We start from the raw sequence: 5,434 nt of genomic DNA, 5'->3' as shown, positions 1-5,434 counted from the left end.
AGCCATTGACTTTACATTGAACATACTAACAACATATTAATTAATACTAACAATATATTAATCCATACTAGAAACATGCTAATGACATGCTAATATATACTAGCAACATTCTAATTCATACTAAATTCATGCTAACAACATGCTAATGTATGCTAGAAACATGCTAGCAACTAGCTAATTTATGCTAATTAAAACATTATTTTTTTTTTTTTTACTAATGCTTTGCTTCTTAGACTTTACACACCTGAAACTTGTCTATAGCACTTGTTCACTGCTGCTCTTATAGTTGTGTAAATTGCTTCCTTGTCCTCATTTGTAAGTCGCTTTGGATAAAAGCGTCTGCTAAATGACTAAATGTAAATGTGCTAGAAACATGCTAGCAACATGCTAATTTATACAAAAAACTATTTATGTTAGCAACCGCCTAGGACCCAGTCAGAATACCTTAGCAACTGCCTAGCAACACCTTAGCAAACGCCTAGAACACACTACCAACTGCCTAGCAACCACTCAAAACACCTTAGCAATGGCCTAGCAACCGCCTAGAACACCCAATCAACCCCCTAGCAACACCTTAGTAACCACTTAGCAACTACCAAGCAACACCTTAGCAACCAATCAGAACACTATAGTAACCGCCTAACAACACCTTAGCAACCACTAAGAAGACCCTAGCAACACCTTAGCAACTACCTAGAACACCCTAGCAACTGCCTAGCAACACCTTAGCAACCACCTAGCAACCAATACGACACCTTAGCAACCACTCAAAACACCCTAGCAACCACCTAGCAACGTCTTAGCAACCACCTAGCAATGCCTTAGCAACCACTCAGAACACCCTAGCAACCACCTAGCAACACCTTTGCAATGACCTAGCAACCACTCAGAACACCTTAACAACTGCCTAGCAATGCCTTAGCAACCGCCTAGCAACACTTTACCGACCACCAACAGCACTCTAGCAACACCTTAGCAACCACTCAGAACACCGTAGCAACTGCCTAGTAACAACTTAGCAACCACCTAGAACACCCAAGCAATGCCTAATAACCACTCAGAACAACCTAGCAACCACCTAGCAATGGCTTGGCAACCGCTCAGTTGTCGACCTAGCAACCACTCAGAATACCATAGCAACCGCCTAGCAACACCTTACCAACTACCTGGAACACCCTAGCAACCCCTTAGCAACCGCCGAGCAACCACTAAGAACACCTGAGCAACTGCTTAGCAATGCCTTAACAAACAGTCAAAACACCAAAACAATGCCCTAGCAACCACTCAGAGCACTCTAGCAACCGCCTAGCAACACCTTAGCAACAACTCAGAATACCCTAACAACCACCTAGCAAGAAACATGCCAATCCTGACTAGAAACCTGCTAACCTATATGTAGTTATCTCTCTATGCTAACTGTTTCACACTTCTTAAAAACTATTTAATTCTTTAAACTGTAAAACTACCTCAAACCTTCAGACTAGACTTTCTCAACCCACTGTAAAGTTTGTCTACGCACTACGCCAGAAGATGGCTAAGGATACTTCTGATGCAGCTGTGGTTCAACCAGGGAGATTATGTCACACTAAATAAACAGCATAATGCACATCTTTTCTATTGAATATAAAAAACTGTGCGCATGTAAATATCTGAAATGGAAATGATTGTACCAATAATGAGACTAAAACAGTCAAATCTGAATTCATCAGTGTAAATAGATGAGAAATCGGTGAGAGGAAGGAAGTGAATATTGTATGTCCTCTCACACACTAACACCAAGATAATACACAAGAGCAAGGAAGCTGTCAGTATATTTGTTAGAATGTGAAAGTGTACAGATATATAGGCTTGTGTGATTTAAGTGCCCTGTTATGCTATTCTAAAGCTTGCTGTTTTATTTGGAATGTCTATCGCAACAGGTTTAAATCTATCCAATATCCATTTACATGTCAAAGTTTTCATCCAAAAGCGCGAAACTTTTAATGCATTTTGCCTGTTGGTTTACATGACAACAGTGCTATGGGGGCTGAAAACAAGAACCAGTTTGAAAGTGCAATGTTTTTAAAGCAATGCCGTTATTGTTTCTGTGTAAACACTCAGGCTGGATTCAAAAGCTCTAAATTGTTGCCTTCAGAGGCAGCAATCTAAGATGGGAAGGCGTCAAGGCACGTCCAAATCCAAATTCTGCTTCACTTGCTGTCTTCTTAGGTACTTCTTCTAATTGAATTTCCTAGTCTGTCCTTTGCATTCAATGTACCACAATGCTGTGCATTTTCTGAGAATTTGAGCTAAAAACTTAAACCTGGCATCTCAAAGTGCCACTTGAGTATCATTTTTGGGTGTTTTTGACCACTTTTGATGGCATTTCTAGAAAGATGTACATAGAGAAGTAAGCAAATATTCCCTGAGTTAACAACAAAGCTCTCTCTAATTGCTCTATTTAGTTGTACCTGATTAAATCTTTATCTTGTCTCAGAAGTCTGTCTGAAGTTTCAGACACAGTCCCAATATGGCAATCTTTGAAAACGCATACAAATCGTCATAATTTACTCGAGTGCACGCCTCAATGTCTTACGCCCCACAGTTTGAAAACCCCTTTGTTACAGGGGCACTAGGGGTGAAAATTTAGGACGATTCTAAGGGCCCACACCATTTTGGGGCCCCAGAGATATTATTAGGGCTCTACCCCAACCCACTCTTCACACTTTCGTCTGCGACCCCTTCGCTCTTCACATTTGTCCGCAACACAACCGCACACCCCCTGCTCTTCACTTTCGTTCACAACACCCACTAAATGTTTTCATAGGGCCCGCATCAGCCAGCGGCGCCCCTGATATGTTGTGCTGCATTTTGTTTGCTGCCATGTGTTTTTCTGTGTTTTTTGGAAATGTGTAATTATTTTTGAAAACATCGACATTCCTTCATTTTTCTATGGATTTATCAGGGGTCGCCACAGCAGAATGAACCACCAACTACACTGGTATATGTTTTACACTGTGAATAGCCTTCCAGCCATAACCCAGCACCATGCTGGGAAACACCCCATTCACCGTAGGTTTCAAACTCGATTCCTGGAGGGCCACAGCTCTACAAAGTTTTGCTCCAATCCTAATCAAACACAGCTGATCCAACTAATCAAGGTGTTCAAGACTAGTAGAGACTATTATGCAGGTGTGAGTTGGAGCTGGTTGAAGCTTATACTCTTTGCAGAGCTTTGGCCCTCCTGGAATTGAGTTTGAGACTATTACCATACAGTCTCTCTTTGACACACATACTATTGCCATTTTTTGGTTGATCCAATTTAAAACCCATGTGAACATAGGAAGAACATGCAAACTCCACACAGAAATCCTAACTGGCCCAGTCAGGACTCGAACCAGCGACCTTCTTGCTGTGAGGCAACAGTGCTAACCACTAAGCCATCGTGCCGCCCACATGAATCTTTAAAAATGCAAGGAAAAACTTTTCGGTTTTGGACTACATTCAACTGGTAAAAATGCTGTTGTTATAGGTCTGCATTTTCAAAAACAAAATGCCCATCGCCATATCTACCTTTCAGCTCTGGAAGATTTCAAAATAGTGACACTAATGTTAGTTTTACCATATCAGCTCAACCCTGATTCCTCATCCCTTGGAAGTTCTTGACAATTCACAGTGCTTCCGCAGAGCAGAAAACAACATCTTCGCTACACGATAAACCAAACTGTTTCAGGCTACAGTTACAGTGTTTGAAGGTCAACACAGACATTGTCCTTGGACTGTCAGTGAAGTCCAAAAATGGGCATTACACAGACTTATTCTGCCGTTTTATGCAGGAAGAATAGATTTGCTGAAGAACCAGTAAAATTGCTTATTTCATTTGGTAGACAATAAACTTTGTTTATGTTTTGAATGTTTTAATTAATGACTGTTGAAGTCATTTAAAGAATGGCCATTTTAAATAAGGGTTTACACACACAGCATTGTTGGTTTACAAGAAAATCTAATAAACATAATCCTGTTGCACTACTACACTTGATTTAGATTTTATTGTAAAAAACAAACGAACAAGAAAACATGTTAAATGAGAATCTGAAATACACTCACTGGACACTTTATTAGGTACAACTGTCCAACTGCTCATTAATGCAAGTTTCTTATCAGCCAATAACATGGCAGCAACTTAATGCATTTAGGCATGTAGACTTGGTCAAGACGGTCTGCTGCAGTTCAAGCCAAGCATCAGAATGGGGAAGAAAGGTGATTTAAGTGACTTTGAACGTGGCATGGTTGTTGGTGCCAGATGGGCTGGTCAGAGTATTTCAGAAACTGCTGATCTACTGGGATTTTCATGCACAACCATCTATAGGGTTTACAGAAAATGGTCGAAAAAGAGAAAATATCCAGTGAGTGGCAGTTCTGTGGGTGCAAATACCTTTTTGATGCCAGAGGTCAGAGAAGAATGGCCAGACTGGTTCGAGCTGATGGTGTGTACCTAATAAAGGTGTACCTAATAAAGTGGCCGGTGAGTATATTTTATGGAATACATAAAATAAAGACGATTTAGTATTCAAATTTTTTTTATTTTGTTTCTTTTTTTGAAAATAAATTGGTCACACACTTCATATTTTTTTAGATTAATTCCAGTACTTTTACCTTAAACCGACATATCAACCTCTACCAAATGAATTTTTTTTGTTGGTGGGGCAGTTAAAGGGTTAAAGGAACATTGTCTTTTTCCTAATAGATAAAAGAACATATCTGTATTATTGGCTAATGTTTTGCTTTAAACAAAAATTGGATACATTAATAGGTCGGAACAATGAATCTGCGTAAGTGAACTAGAGTGAAATGTGATGCAATATGATCCACACGTGAGCTTCTTCTCTTTCTGTAGAAGGAAACCAGAAAGGTCATTATAATGCACTTAATTTAGAGCCAGATATAAAATTAGTTTAGAAATCAAAATGAAAGTTTGTTTTCCCTCACATCTGTGGTTGTCTAATCAACCACAGTGTACAATGGAAAGTGTGGGTAGGTGTTCAGATGAAAGCTGCAGCTTAGTTCCAGAATAGCAAGTGAAAAAATGTCATCATGAATCCTCGCTTGTGTGGGTTCAAATCTTTCTATTCTCTGTTGAACACAAAAGAAAGTAATTTGCAGAATGCATGTAGCTGTCACCCAACGACTTCCATAATAGGAAAAATTAGCAAGGTGAATAAATGATGGGAGAGTTTTTATTTTTAGGTGAACTATCCCTTTAAGACGTCCAAACAGTGATAAGGAGCCATTACTGAAACGTGCCATCCAAAAATAAAGCCTGTCAGAAAAGTGGTAGTTTAAATTAAAAGAGACAGCATTTGTAAAAGTGAGAAGGCAAGTGAAGGAGGAGGGGCCAATAAGGTGAGGTTTTACTCAGCATTCAGTATCAGCAGCACACAGTGACAGAGGGAGG

The sequence above is a fragment of the Danio aesculapii genome, chromosome 23, assembly GCF_903798145.1.
Source record: "Danio aesculapii chromosome 23, fDanAes4.1, whole genome shotgun sequence".
NCBI classification, from domain to species: domain Eukaryota; kingdom Metazoa; phylum Chordata; class Actinopteri; order Cypriniformes; family Danionidae; genus Danio; species Danio aesculapii.
This window is presented reverse-complemented; position numbering follows the sequence as displayed.